Source organism: Miniopterus natalensis, chromosome 1, assembly GCF_054644295.1.
Source record: "Miniopterus natalensis isolate mMinNat1 chromosome 1, mMinNat1.hap1, whole genome shotgun sequence".
NCBI lineage: Eukaryota > Metazoa > Chordata > Mammalia > Chiroptera > Miniopteridae > Miniopterus > Miniopterus natalensis.
Window position 1 is genome coordinate 165,874,455 of NC_142081.1, and position 16,735 is coordinate 165,891,189.

A 16,735-nucleotide genomic window follows, 5' to 3' on the forward strand; every position below is an offset into this window, starting at 1 on the left:
TACTGCAGAGATGAAAGTGAAAGATGCTGAATGAAGTGATGGGAGGGCAGTAGCAGCATTATCTATTTAGTTGGGGGAGGGAGGGAATCCCACAGTGTACAGTAATAAGCAGCAGTCTGGAGAAGTTATTGAGACTGATAAAATTAAATGATTTCTTTTTTTTTATGAGCTAATAGATTACAGGGTTTCTAGGAGCAATATGGAAAAGAAGGCTAATTAAATTCTATTTTAACTAAATTAACAGCTACAATAATAATTTAAATCTAAGTCTGTCTTTTAAAGCAGTATAACAGAATCCTTAGTGTTCACAGTATTATTTTCACAATGTCTAAATATAAACCAAAATTACTCAATATCTGAAGAACCGGGAAAGAGTGATCCATTCTCAAAAATAAAATACAATCAACAGAGATGATCCCTAATATGACTCAGTTGTTGATATCACCAGAGAAAGGCTTTAAAGTCCCAGTAATAACTATACTTGTTAATATGAGAAAAAAAAAAAAATGTAATGAGTAAAAAGACATGTAATAGCAAAGTTAGAAACAATAAAAAAATAACCAAATGGAAACACTCCAACTAAAAATAATATGAAATCTGACAAAAAATTCTATTGATTGGTTTAACAAGAAAATGGGGATTAAAGAGGAAGAAAGTCAATGAATTGAAAAAGATCAATCCAATTTTTTAAGGCAAAGAATAAAAAGAAAGAAGACTGGAAAATACTAATATGGGCTCATGGATCTCTGAGAAAATATTAAAATGTAAAGAATACTTGATATTTCAGTTCCTGAAGGAGAACAGCAGAAATAGTACTTGAGGAAATATTGAATAAAATTTTTCTTAATTTGGTGGAAAACATAAATGTAGAGTTTCAAAAATGTCAGTGGATCCAAAGCAAAACATAAACATATATTTTAAAATACCTAAAAGAAAAACACACACCTAGGAATCTCAAAGACAAATTATTGCAAACCAAAAATAAAATAAAATGAAAAAACCAGAAAGAAACCAGAGTAACATGGCACATTATACAGAGATGATGTGACTTTTCAACAAAAGCTATGGGTGCCAGAAGACAGTGGAATAAGGTCTTTAAAATGCTGAAAGGCTGCTGTACACCTGAAACTAATATAATACTGAATGTCAACTGTGATTGAAAAATAAGAAAAACTTTAAAAAATGCTGAGTGAAAAAAATTCAACTCAGAAATATTGTATCTTGCAAAAATATCCTTTAAGAATGTAAATGAAATAAAGATGTTTTCAGATAAGATTTATTGCCACCAGAATGTAATAAAAGACATGCTACAGAAAGTTTTTAGGCTGAAAGGAAATGAAATGAGGATTTTCAGGAAGGAGTTAAGGGGGCCAGAAATGTAAAAGACTATGTTTCTTATTGTCTTTAAAGTACATTATGGTTTAAAGAAACATCATAGTACCTTGTAAAGATTATAATACATATTGTGATTATATCATTAAAGGTGGGTAATGTACCGTAATAGTATGATGGTTCTATATTTTACTTACAGAGGTACAATATTAAACATAAGTAGAATATTCTGAGGACATGCACAAATAATTGCAGTAATAATTGTTATTTGTATTAATGAGTTAGATGAATATATGTATATATATACATATCTATCTATCTATATAAATGAGATTGGAATTAATTAAATGATGCATGTTCAAATGTAGGTGGTACAAATAAAAAACTCTTTCTGAGAAAAGTTTTCCATGGGAACATCCATTAAACAAAATCCCTTCATAGCACTGCCAAGATGATAGACCATGTAAGATTAGACAGAAAAGCTGTGTAAAAATCCTGGACTTCAGTGCAAAGATATTAAGACATTACACCAAAGTAAATAAATCAATGAGGAAAACCTACTTCAAAGATGTCAGATTAAGTATATAGAGATCTAGTTCATGGACATGCTTGTTTCAACACTAAAGATCTATATAAATGGAATTGCTTGAAACATTTTATGATCTTTCTACTTTCTCTAGATGTAGCTGGCTAGGATCATATCAATTACAACTTTGTGATGAGTATCACAAAGCATCAATCTCTTAAATAGATAAAACTGTAGAAAAAATATATAAGAATGTTTCTGTTATCAGTGCAGGTGGGGCTCTTGAGTGCCTCGAGGAAATGTATTTTCTTAATTCCCCACGGGAGGATGGGGTTTCATGGAAAGCTTCATTGATGATGTAAAATTAAGGGGGTTCCCCTCCAAGGCCCCATCTCTGCCCATCCTGCATGGAGAAAGTCCAACCATGTCTTTAGCATGACCAGAATAAAGGCCACTGACCATATTGTCTGCTCCATATTAAAGTCCAGTCCAGTCCAGTTCAGCATCTGGTTAGCTTAGCTTGTGTTCCCAGCTGCAGTCCATTGCAGCGGCTTAAGGCCACATGGCTATGGAGAAAGAACGGTAGATGCATGGGTGAGTGCAGGTCACAGAACAAGAGAGAGGAAACTCTTTGTCTGGGGATTTTACCCAGGAGCTCCTTCAAACTAATCTTTCAAAGATTTTGCATCCTTCTGATGGAGTCCACCCCCTAGCCAATCCACTGTTCCCCAGGCTAGACTGACAGGCAAGTGCCTCCTCTGAGCCACCCCAACTTCTACTGTGCATGTACCTATCTCCCCTTAACAATCCAGTGCTGGATGGGGGACGGGAGGGGTGTTAATCCCCTTGGAGGAACAGTGCTGTGTGAAGCTGTAGCTTCCTGCTGAAGCAGATAGGCTTCTGCTTCCTAACTCGATATGCTGAACAATGACTGACTTCTCTTTGCTCTCTTCCTATTATTAATATTAACTAGCTAATTACCATGATAACACTTCCAATAATCACAGGTTCAATACATTTAAATATATATGGGATGTGTGTGTTTGTACACTGGTTTCAAATAAATGGTTACATATATACTCATACATACTATATTATATTTATATTATATTATATTATATATATTATATTATATTATATTATATTATATTATATTATATTATATTATATTATATTATATTATATTATATTATATTATATTATATTATATTATATTATATTATATTATATTATTATAATTTATTTATTATACTTACCTATAAATAGTTATGTTCCTGGAGGATTGGGTGGGTGGAATTTCTCCATCACTTGTGGGAATGGGGTTCTTGCGATACCTTGAGAAAGGAATTCTCTAAGATTCGCAAGAGAGAATGAGTAGTTTTTATTTGTATGGAATTATATTTCTTAAAGTCTCATTGTCTTTAAACCAGTCCTGGAAAATACGCATCTGGGGCTCCAGCAGAGCCAAAAGCGAAGCCAGTGTGTAGAGTTTTCACTCCACGGTGGAGCTGTCTGGCAGAGCATAAGGCTAGATTTAGCCCACCAGTTCATTGCGTGGGTCCCACATGCCCATAAGCCACATGGGCAAATGCAGGGGAGTGGGCCCTGGCAACAGAACTCCCAGGAGGGCAGGCAAGCAGGAGAGGAAAGAGAGCAAATTCCCTTTGCTTTGTAGTTTAAATATCAAATCTTCCCAAACTTGCTGTGGCCATGCCTATTCTGGCCAGTGACCTGCTCCTAGGTGTGATTGACAAATAATTACCTTCCCACAGCACCCAGACCTTACTGGGCGTGTGTCTACAGTCCAGCCCTTCCCCCCAGCGATCTGCTGGGAACAGACCTGGGGGAGCGTTAACTGCAGCTTCCTGGCAAAGGTGTATAAATGGCATGCCTATATTATTTGGCCATCCCTTTACTCCTTTCCTGTTGATTAATAAGCAGGTTATTATAATATTATCATCAGTTGTATATACTATCATATACAATATAGTAAATATAAGCAGTTGTGTCTGGTGAGGAAAAATCCATTACAACCACATCACATTCAAATTTAAATAAGGCCGATGTCCCAGATGCTAAGGTTAGGAGGGCGCACCAATCAACACAGCTGCAATGTCTTACTCTAATTCTCATCTCTGATGCTCTTTTATAAGGAGCCCACATGCTGTAAGAAAGAAATAGATGATTTCAAATCTACTAATCATTATCATGATGTTATTAATTTAGACCAAGATAATAATGAGATGGTGTTTGTGAAGAAAGACTTCATTATGGAATTAATTGCTTTGATTAGGGTCAACACCAGAGAAAAAAACTTGCATAGCATTTAAGAAACAATTACTTTGATGGCAATTCAGGAGCTAAAGACATGCAAATTTAAAGAAAGCATTTTACAATTTCCCCTTTACATTCAGATGCTAAATTCCCTGATAAACCCTACTTGTTCAACAGAAAATTAAAATCCCTGAATTGAAGATCTGGGTAACAACATATTATTGATGTATTCTGTAAATGTTCAAATTATTCTTGGCTTGAATTTTGAATTTATTTTATGGAAACAAAAAATGGCATTACAAAGTCAATTTTAATCTTAATGTTGATGTTGTGGTTGTTTTCCTTAATAGATGTCGATAGAAGTAGATTATAGTTATCTTTATGAATTTATTGCTACACTTTCTATTCTCATGGTTCTTAAGAGAAGACATGAAATGAGGAACTTCTCTGTTTAACACCTGCTTCCAATTCATTGACTAAAAATGCAACTTAATTCTTTTGTTTTTCTCTTAGTATTTTTATTGCATTTCCCCTTTGATGAATGTTTAAACTCAATTTGGGTGAAAGCATATCTGTCCTTTGTTTCTCTGAACTTGTGCACAGTTTGCCATTAGACCGCATGTGCTGAATTGCGATTCTTTGTTGTTCCTGAATAAACCCATTTTGCTGGTGAAATATCTGGCTACTTGTTAAAGGCCAACAAGTTAAATAAACTACGCAGTTTTTAAAATGTGGACTACACTGCAGTGTTATTTGGGACAATAAAAACTACATACACATGAGTGTTCCGGAAAGGACACACTGCAGTGGACAGTGCTAGCCAGGGAAGGAGTGATTATTTGAAGCTGGATAAGCAGTAGAGGTGATACACAGGTCACCAGGTTACCATCATTAGCTAGTTATTCAAAGTAAAGCACAGAGAGAGGCAGGCGTTCTTGAGAATATTCAGCTGGGAAGCAGAGGCCTGCTTGCTTCACCAGGAAGCTACAGCTCCACACCCCAAGGAATCTCAGCATGGTCCCTCCGAGGGGATTAGCACCCCTTCCTTCCCCATCCAGTACCAATTGGGTTTGTGTGTGGGGGGGGAGGAGGGCTCTCATTGGGCTTGTCTTTATGCCTTTTATTGGGCACAAAGACAAGCCCAATAAAACCAAAATGGTGCGGGGGAGGTGCTTGACCCTAGAGGCCCATCAGTCTAACCTGGGAAAGGGGTCATTGGAGCCAAGGCAAGCCTGAGAAAGTTTGGGAAACTGATTGGTTGTTTGAAAAAGCTTCTGGTTCCTCCCAAACCTGAGAATACATAATCTCAGGGGAACAAAGAACACACACACACTCTCTCTCTCTCACTCAGTGACCCGCACTGCCCCAGAGAGGGCTCTGAAGAACTCTGAAGCAGAAATTCTGGTCCTGGTCTTTGCCTTAACCTTGTTGAAGACACAGTTGTCCTTTTTCCATGGTAGAAGTGAGGGAGATGGTGTTGTTGGAGAATTGCACAGTAATACTAGTGGGAGTGGGGTTCTTACAATCTCTTGAGAAAAAGAATTTTCTAAGACTAGTATGGGGGAATGAGTGATTTGTATCCATGTGAAGTTACATCCCTAGCCTTCCAAAGTCCCATTTTTCCTTAAACCGGTCCTGGAAAATGTGTAGCTGGGGCTTCAGCAGAGCTAGAAGCAAAGCCAGTGTCCAGAGTTTCTGTTCCACCATGGAGCTGGGTCCTGTGTAGCATCAGGCTAGTTAAAGTCCGTTAGTCCATTGTATGGGGTCCATGTGGCTGTGAGCCATGTGGGCAAATGCAACAAGAGAGCCAAGAGAGAAGTCCTTTGCTTAGGAGTTTAAATATCAAACCTTCCCACACTTACAGTGGCCACGCCTGTCCTGGCCATACCGTTCCCGGGTATGACTGACATCATTTCGACTTTCCTGGGCATATGTCTATTATCCAGCCCCTTCCTCCTTGCTCAGGGGGAACAAGCTTGGAGAATGTTGAATGCAGCCTCCAGGCACAAATGGCATGCCTATGTTATCCGGCCTTCTCTTTATGCTTTTCCTGTTAATTAAATACGGGTTAGTACAGCAGTGTCAGGTGAGACGTTGGGAAGCCAGGAGGAGAACTGTTTTGCTATTACATCACAAATAAACTGGGCCACCACACCGCAACCTCCCATGCGTGGATCTTTGAAATGCTCTTCTCGCCATCGGAGGAAGAGCCTGTTTCCCACTGACAACAACCAGACAGTGCTCTGAGAAGACTTAGAGAGTCTGCATAAGACAAAATTCCTCGGGGAACAGTCTTATCCAAAGAAATAAGAGTCTTATGTACTAGCCACATTTAGCCCAGAGTACAAAGTCAAAAATGGGCTGACAGAGGTTCCTATAAACTATGTGGGATTGGTTGAAAGAAAAATGGAAAACACATTCTTTTGTGAGGCTGCCTAAGACATGATTCTACCAGGGAAATTAGCAAGGAGATGCTAGACATAAATACTAGCTTTAAAGGGTTCAATAGGTAACTAACTATTGATATGGTTTCTAGCCTTCTTTGTGTTATCTAATTATATTTCATTATGTAATTGTCTATTCTTTTGTGTCCTGTTGTCTTCAGTGTACTATGTAATTGTATAGCCCAGAGCCCCGAGTCAATCACTGTAATGACCTTAGTGGAATGAACTGTTGAATATAACACGCATTTATCAATAAAATAAAAATCTATAAAAATGAGCATTTAAACTAAAAGGACATTCATAAAAAAGAATATAAATGGTTAATAAACTCAATAGGACAGACATCATTCCAATCAAAGAAATACAAATTAAATAATTATGAGATCTATTAAATTACAGGCGTCATTTTTACTACTTAGGAACGGTAGAAATGATGGGATTTTGAGGCAGACTAGCCAGATAATCACTTTGAGTTCAATTACGTCCAATAGAAATGGACTACCAATTAAACTAATTGTGAGTGAAAACTCAATGCTCTGTTTCCCCTTGAAACTCCAGCCTTAAACAAATAAAGGAGAAATTTGTTTAAAACTCCAAAAGTATGGGTTTTACAAAGGGCTTTTCCAAATCCTCACTAGCTCTGTGAGAGACTAATGAGAGCTCATAGGCTTGAACTCCATTCTCCCCCTCCAACACACACCTTTCAAACTTTTAGAATTTAGTATAGTCCCTGGCATATACTAGGCATCAAATAAATATTTATTGAGTAAATTAATTAGTACTTTGAGTCAGTTCTCTCCCTTTTATTAGAATTTGACAAAATTTAATAAAAATCATTGACCTTAAAAGGTTCCATCAGGAATCAGGTGTAAATGTCTATTTGAATTAAATATTTAAGATAAAAATGAATGTTTTGTACATGGGGACAAAATTAGAAATTAATATTTTATATATAGGGATAACATTTAATGTTAAATTTAATATTTAATAGATTTTATATTATAAATTATATAATGTTAAATACAATAAAAATTTAATACTTTATACATTGAAATAAACATAGAAATGCATTTTTTTAAAAACAACAACAAACTACAAAAACCCCAAATATAATCTAGGCTATGGCATAGACTGAAATTATTTGTAACTTTATTTCCGGGGTTCAAAAGATGACACCTTCATTCATTGAATAAATACATATTGAGCACCTTCTCTGTGCCAAACACTCTACTAGGCATTGAAATGTATTTTGAGCCCAACAAGTATTCCCACTCACCCAGTGCTAAGTTTTCAATATCTAGGGACAGATGAAAAATATTTATCTGTGTCTGATGGTGATAATTTTTTTTTTATTTGATGGCAGGATAAAGGGTTAAGTGAATACTGATAGGTGTTGATATTTCTCCTAAGAGTGGACTTTCTATGTCTCTGTATTTGTTTCTGGAACTGCTAGACTATTTCCAAAGCAGCTGCATTTTACATTTCCAACAGCAGTATATGAGGATTCTAATTCCTCCATACCCTCTCCAATAGTTTTATCAGATTTTTTTATTCTAGCCATCCTACATAGTGTGAAGTGTTATGATACTAGTTTTGATTTGCATTTTATTGATGGTTAATGATATTGAACATCTTTTTAGGTGCTTACTGGCCATTTATGCATTTATTTAGATAAGTGAATCCAAATTTTTTTTCATTTCTAAAATTGCGTTTTACTTTTATGATTGAATTGTATGAGTTATTATATATTCTAGACACAATCCCTTATCACATATTTGCAAATATTTTCTCCCATTCTGGGATTGTCTTTGAACTTTCTTGATAGTGTCCTTTGAAGCATATATTAATTTTTTACTTTTCATGATGTTTAATTAATTTATTTTGTGTGTGTGTGCTTTGCTGTCATAGCTAAGAATCATTTGCCAAATCTGAGATTGTGAAGATTTATACTTATGTCTTATTCTAAGAGTTTTATAATTTTAGTTCCTACATTTTGGTTTTGGATTCATTTTAAGTTAATTTTTGTATACGATAAGAGGTAAGGGTTCAATTTCATTCTTTTCCATGTGGTTATTTAGTTACTGTACACCATTGTTAAAAAGCCTATTCTTTCGTTCTTTCTTTTTTTTAATTTATCTTTATTGTTGAGAGTATTACAGGTTTCCCATTTTTTCCCCCCCAATTGACCCCCTCCACCTCACTCCCACCCCCTCCCCAGGCCTTCACCCATTATTGACTGTGTCCATGGGTTGTGCATATATGCTTATAACTTCTTTGGTTAATCTCTTCACACCCTCCACCCCCCTTCTCTCTTCCCTCTGAAATATTATCGTCCGTTGCCTGTGTCAATGTCTCTGGATCTATTTACTTCAGCAGATTCTTTTGTTCATTAGCTTCTTCTTAAAGAAGACCCTTCAACTTTTCCTGTAGTACTGGTCTGGTGGTGATAAACTCCTTTAGCTTTTCCTTGTCTGAGAAGCTCTTTATCTGACCTTCAGTTCTAAATGATAGCTTTGCTGGGTAGAGCAATCTTTGTTGTAGTTCCATGTTTTTCATCACTTTGAATATTTCTTGCCACTCCCTTCTGGCCTGCAAAGTTTCTGTTGAGAAATCAGCTAACAGTCGTATGGGTGCTCCCTTGTAGGTAACTAACTGCTTTTCTCTTGCTGCTTTTAAGATTCTGTCTTTGCCTTTAACCTTTGGCATTTTAATTATGATGTGTCTTGCTGTGGGCTCTTTGGGTTCCTCTTGTTTGGGACTCTCTGTGCTTCCTGGGGTTGTAAGTCTATTTCTTCCCCCAGGTAGGGGAAGTTTTCTGTAATTATTTTTTCAAATAGGTTTTCAATTCCTTGGTTTCTTTCTTCCCCTTCTGTTATCCCAATAATATGAATGTTGGGCCGCTTGAAATTGTCGCAGAGACTCCTTACACTGTCTTTATATTTCTGGATTCTTTTTTCTTTTTGCTCTTCTGGTTGGGTGTTTTTTGTTTCCTCATGTTCCAAGTTGCTCATTTGATTCTCAGCGTCCTCTACTCTACTGTTGATTCCCTGTGAATTATTCTTCATTTCAGTTCCTGTAGACTTCATTTCAAATTGGTACTTTATTATGTTATCGATTTTCTCAGTTATTTCCTTAATAGTTTGCTTAAACATCCTTATAAACAAAATTCTGAACTCTGTAACTGTTAGCTTGCTTGGATCTATTTCACTTAGTTCCTCTTCTAGAGATTTCCTCCGTTCTTTCCTTTGTGACATGTTTCTTTGCCTCCTCATTTTGGCTGCTTCCAGGTGTTTGTTTCTATGTTTTAGGTAGAGCTGCTATGTCTTCTGGAATTGGTAGAGTGGCTTTGTGTAGTAGGTGTCCTGTAGGGCCCAGTGGCTCAGCCTCCCCAGTCACGTGAGATGGGCCTTCCAGGTGCTCCCCTGTGTGGGCTGTGTGCACTTTCCTGTTGTAGTTGAGCCTTGGTTGCTGTTGGTGTCACTGGGAGGAACTGACCCCCAGGCCAATCAGCTGTGAGGACCAGCTGCAGCTACAACCAGAGAGCTGCTGTGTTGGAGACACCCCTATGGAGCAAAATTTACTTCAGTGGAACTTTGGTGCTCACCAATGCGCCCCTTGAGTGTGTCACTCGTGGATGTGGTAGGGTTGTGATCCAGCGTGGTCGAGTCTGACCACCAGGTGCACTGTCTCTGGGGCCTCCCGGGAGGTGCAAAGTCAGCCTGTGCCAGTGCCTTGCCCAGGGCCCCCCAGCATGAGCTACACAGCAAACCGTAGTTGGCTGCTCCTTGTGCTGGGCTTGGAGGTGTCCAGGAGAGGCCAAGCTCTGAGCCAATGCAGCTGCCGCTAGTGCCAGGCCTGGGGCCGCTTATCAAGCCCTATGGAGCAGCTGCTGCTTGTTTGAGAGATTTTAGGAAAGTCCTAAGCATGAGGCTCAAGAGGCCACTTGCACAGAAAAGCCCCTGGAAATGGCCTGGATGAGCTGCAGGTGGGGGGCGGGGCCTCCGGGAATCCCGGGGCGGGGCCAAGGGCATGAGTCAGGTGCTGGCGACTCAAACATGGCGCCTGCCTGCCGGCTGCGTGCGGGGAGGACTCGCCACAGGAGCCATGGCCTCCGCCAGCCCTTCTGCCTGGGAGGAAGCCGCCCTCCGCCTCTCGCCCGGATCTCAGGCAGGTTAGTTCCTCCCGAGTGTCCCGGGTCCTTTCAGGCTGCTGCCCGGCGCTGGGCTCAGAGGGCGCGTCCGAGTGAGTCCGTGCCGGGCCCTTTAGAGGAGCTGCTGGGGCTCCCGCAGCCTCCGCGACCCTCAGGGACAGTCCCCGCTGGTTTCACAGCCTGGAGTTGTGGGGATGTCTCTTCCCAGCCCTGGAGCCCTGGGCTGGGGGCCTGCTGTGGGGCTGGGACCCCTTCCTCCTCCGGGAAACCTCCGCCGCCGAGATTCCCTCCTGGGTTTATCCCGCGGCACCGGGTGTGGGCCTGTGGCCGGGTCTCTGGGATCCAGCCCCGACCCGCCCGCGTCTCCGCCCCTCCTCCCGGTCTCGGTGCTTCTTCAGCTCCCTGGTTGTGGGGCTTCTGTGCAGCCACATCTCAGGAGGCTCTGAGTGGTGGTGGTTCTGTATTTTAGTTGTCATTTTGATGTGGTTGCCGGAGGCGGCGGGTGCGGCTGTTACCTGCGCCGCCATCTTATTTCTCTCGAAAAGACCATTCTTTTTTCATTGCATAATCATGGAAACTTGTTACAAATCAGTTTACCATAGGTGTATGTTTTATTTCTGCACTCTCAATTTTATTCCATTGATCTATATGTATATCTCTGTGACAGTGCCACAAAGTCTTGATTATTTTTAATAGGTTTTGAAATTGGGTATCGGTCTTCCTACTTTATCCTTTTTTTCCAAGATTTTTTTAAATTATAGGGTCCCTCACAATTCAAAATGAATTTTAGAATCAGCTTATCAGCTTCAACAGAGCATACAACTGGAATTCTGAAAGGCATTTTATTGAATCTAGCTTAGTTTGGGGATTATTGCCATTTTAAGTGTTAAATTCTTTCATTCATAAACATGAAGTGTTTTCCTATTAGTAAGTATTTTTTGATGTTATTGTGAATATAACTTTTCTTAACTTTATTTTTGGATTGCTTATTTCAAGTATATAAAAATACAACTTGTTTTTAGAGATCTTTTATGCTGTTATCTGGATGAATTGGTTATTGGTTCTCACAACTTTTTTAGTTGGTTTCTTAGTATATTTTTTCATATAAGATCATGTTATCTGCCAATATTGGTAGTTTTAGTTTTTTCTTTCTAATTTGGATTACAGTGATACCTCGATTTTTGAACGTTGCTGTTGACGAATATTTCTGTTTATGAACACCATAAACCCAAAAGGAAATGCTTCGGTTTTCAAATACACCTACGAAGTTGGAAGTTGAACATGCCACAGGGCTTCTACTGAGGGCAAGATCCTGAGGCCCAGCTGTGGGCTGCGGATCCCTCAGTTTTCCAGTGTTTCAGAACTCGATTCGTCTTCCGGAACTGACTCTACTCAAAAACCAAGGCAAAATTGTACTTTAATTCATTCATCCATTTCCCTCCCCCCCTCTCTCCCTCCCCCCTCCCTCCTCTCCCTTTCTCTCTCTCTCCCTCTTTCTTTCTCTCTCTCTTCCTCTTTCTTTCTTTCTTTCTTTCTTTCTTTCTTTCTTTCTTTCTTTCTTTCTTTCTTTCTTTCTTTCTCTCTCTCTCTCTCTCTCTCTCTCTCTCTCTCTCTCTCCCTCCCTCCCTCTTTCCTTCCTCCCTCCCTCCCTCCCTCCCTCCCTCCCTCCCTCCCTCCCTCCCTCCCTCCCTCCCTCCCTCCCTTCCTTCCTTCCTTCCTTCCTTCCTTCCTTCCTTCCTTCCTTCCTTCCTTCCTTCCTTCTCTCTCTCTCTCTCTCTCTCTCTCTCTCTCTCTCTCTCTCTCTCTCTCTTTCTTTCTTTCTTTCTTCCCTCACTAACTACAACTTTTAGTATGGTGTGGAATAGAAGTGGCTAGAGAACTGCAGCTCACCTTGGGCTCCACTTAAATGATAATTCAGTCATCCTAACTCCAAGGCTCTGCTGCTCTTTCAGGTGCTCATAGATACAGTGCGGCTGCTTTCTACCTCTCTGCTGAGTTGAGGGTCTGGCACTGGTATGCAGACCCTTTACACTGCTAAGATAGCTTGCATTCTGCTGTGAAATGAGTGGGCAGATGTCTACTCACTTTTGAGTTAAACTGTTTTGTGGTGATACAGAATTTTGTGAGACATCAGCTTTAGTTAACTCGGATCTTAGTTCTTCCCCCAAGATATAGCATGGTTCTGAGTCAAGCATCAGATGCTTAGCTACCTGAAACTATTACTTTCTTTTGATTTTCAGGCGTTTTAGCTACCCACACCTCACCATCACTGCATCATATCATATTTGAGATGAATTATCTCTAAATAAGCTGTGTTCCAAAAGTTCCTTTCATTTAGATTTGATAACCCAATGCCAACCTTTTTGTTCTTAGCCTTAACATCACACTGTTTATTACTATATTATCATGATAGTGTTTACGATTCCAGGATTTTCTTTTTTCTTTTTTTGTGCTCCCCAATATAAATCACTGATTTAATTAGATAATTGTAATAGTATAAGTGGAGGCCAGCTCTGTGACAGAGTTTTCTGATTTTTATTTTTAACACAATGAGATTATTTTTCACACTTATCTTTTCCCTTCTGAAGAAATGTAGTATAATTTGATTCCGTTCTACACTGTTAAAATTTTGTTGTTGTTTTATGCTGTATCATTAGTAGTTTAGAAATGTTCATTTTCTGGCCAGTTTCTAAAGATGGTATCTTCTGATATGGTCATAATGACTTATCCATCTGTCATGTTACAATAGTTTATTGCTTTACTCTGCTACTGTAATATGCTGCTTAAAATCTCTCTGCTTTTAGCAGGCTTATCAGTTTGCATTAAATATTGCAGTGATCACATGATTTCCCTGTTCAAAAGTATTTATAAGCTACCAATACCTCTAGGATATTGTCTGAACAAAGTATATACAAGCTACTAGAATCAGAACTTCTAAGAGAGGACTTTCAAAGACTGGAAATCCTAAGGATCCAGAGTGGTAAGCAAAACTCCAGGACTGTGTTAGTAAACAAGGTAAGATGGAAGGGCTGTAGCAAAATGTAACCTTGCCAACTCTCATTATCAGTACCCAACCCCTGAAAGAGTGTTGAGTACCACGTCTTCATCAGGAGAACCAATTCCCGTTCAAGCCTCTGTCCATGAGCATGAAGGCTGGGGGCTCAGGGTTTCTATTGCATGTGTTGTGTGAGGGGGTAATCGGGGTGGGTACAGGGGGTTGGTGATTAGAAGGTCAGGAAGAAAATAAAGGATTCAAAATATACTTTCTTCCAAAGTGATCAGCTAATTGAAGATGAAATGTTGAATTTGTGGATGAGGGAACCTTAGCTGAGCTAGTCCAGGGAACACTACTGAAGTGACATTCTTCTTATAGAACTTCCTACAATTTTTTAAAATTTATTTTTATTGTTGACAGTATTACATATGTGTCCTATTTTTTCCCCTTTGCCCCCCTCCATATGGCCCCTGCCCCACCCCACCCCAGGCCTTCACCGTACTATTGTTTATGTCCAGGGGCTATGCATAGATGCATATAAGTTATTTGAATTTCTTGCAAATTTGATGATGAGCTTTAATTAATCTCCCTTAGAAGGAGAACTCATGTATGGGTATCAGGGGGGAAAAAACCAATAATACATTTCTCCATTCCTTCATACATGGGTGATACAGTTTTTCTAAGGATAAAGTTTTTTGCTAGAATTTATATTTTTAGTTATAGACATTATCATTTTAAGTCCTCTAATATAGAACAATTATTATCTAGGTCACAGGTCTTCATTTTATTCTGTCCATGTAAATGTTATAATAAATTTTGAAAACATTTAAATTAATACATTTTATTTTTATTATGTTACTCAATGGGTAATATATATAAAACTATATTTTTGCTAGGACATTTGAATTTTACAGTTCCTAATCAATGTCCCTGATATTTAAATAATTTAAAATAACTTCCAACCTGACTGTGTATTTCTGCTTCCTCTCTTTTAATCTTACTTGGAAGAATCATCTAAAAGACACTAAAACTCCATAGACCAGAAGCATGTTTACTTGTTTCATGGGGTTCTGGTTGATATAGTTCACTAATTTTCTTTTAAAATGAGACAGAGAGGTGAACACAGCAAGACGGTTCTCTGCTTGAATGCTACTACAGAAGATCAGAGATTTTTTCTCTTTTTTTCATCATTCAATTTAGACTTGTCTTCTGTAGCTTGAAGAAGGAAAACCAGCAGCAGTTCCCATAAAAAACAGCCATTCCAGGTTATCAGGTCCAATTACAGCTTCACAGTTAAGTATGTCTCAACTGGCTAAGGAATTGAAAAATAGTGCTAAGAACATATCAGTGGATATTTTGCTGAAATAAGAGAATTGGCTAGAAAGGAAAATTATTGTTATATAAAATATTTTTTTCATATAGAGGTTAAATATTGAATTTATTTGTCCACTTATGACTCAACCAAGAAACTAAACATGCAAGAAAAATTCTATATGGTGCTCAATTAAAATAATACATTAAAAAATAAAGGTTTCCATTTAAAATGCTTATTTCTATATCCTGATAGCAAACACAGTGGGCCTTGAACTGAAGTTGGCTTGCAACAGATTCTAAGAGGCAGATTAATATTTACAAGTCACTTCATTTGTTTTTTACTATAATAAAATGTTTGGTAGTGTTACTTGCCATGTAGGCAGAGAAAAAGAAAGAGCTGACTTTCATATGTCATTTGCCCTGTCACATGAGGCATTTCCTATATTCTAAATTTTTCATAATTCTTGCTAAATATGTAAACAGGCTTACAAAACTAAACTTATCCCCCACTGTTAAAATCAAAATAAGACAGAGAAGACATTTAAGAAATAGCAAAACTTCTTAAGAACTAAGAAAAAGAAAAACTGTATTTATTATTAATACTTCTTACTAGGTTCAATTTTGCTTATATTTGATACTAATATTAGAGAAACTGATTTTCAAGTATATTTTATTTTCTTGGACAAATGTATGAAAATAGACTTTTTAGCACTCTACATTCTGATTAATTTAGTATAGTTGCCCCTCCTTACCTCTGAGTTTCACATTGAAAATATTCGAGAAAAATAAAAATCCCAGGAAGTTCCAAAAAAGCAAAACTTGAATTTGCCATGTGCCAAGCACTATGCTGAATCCACACAAATGAAGTGAATTGTAGGCATACCCTACCATAGCCTACAGACAAATACCACTCCATTTTATATAAGGAACTTGGACATCCAAGGATTTTGGTATCCTGGAAGCAGGGGATGGGTCCTGAAACCAATTCCCTGCAAACACTGAGTGATTACTGTGTATCATAAAGTTCTACATGAAGTTTCAACTGGTTTTCTCTAACAGTCACTATGCTTTGTAGAATCATGCTTTTAAGGAAAAAGATAAGCAGCAGGAAGTCCCTTTGTCACCAGAAAGAACCAGTTAGAGTGGGTCTGCCTCAGGCTGGCCTATAGTGTGTGGGTTTGTGGCTTCCTGTGGGAAAGATTTCTCAACATGGGCCCAGATGATTTTTGAGAGTACACTTATTAAAGCTGTGGACAGTGAAATATAGGAAGGGCTTAGGGTAGAAGAAGCAACAGGAGAGAGTCTAGGCTGTGTTCTGCTTTGGCTCTCTGGAAAGGTTACCGAAAAGAAATAAGCCAAGCAGGGGCCTGTTGTTAGCTCAATGAGAAGAAGAGATAAGAGGCCTTAGAGACAGGTTCAGGAGGTTAACTCAGGATGAGCGGCCACTGCCTGCTGCTCCACTGGTTGCAAGTCTAATGGGAACCCTTAGAGTTTAGTAGCGAAAAGTAAAGATGCTGGCCTGAGAGGGAAGGAAGTATGGACGTGCTCCAGAGAGCCAGTGCTGGTATCATTTGTCTTGAGGGTTTTCCTCTCTCTCTTGAGGGGGTGGGAATCTTAGGGGAGATCTTAAGAGAGGGATTCAGAAGAATATTCATCAGCTTTCCAGGTACATTCTTTAATATGCTGGTGAATTAAAATAA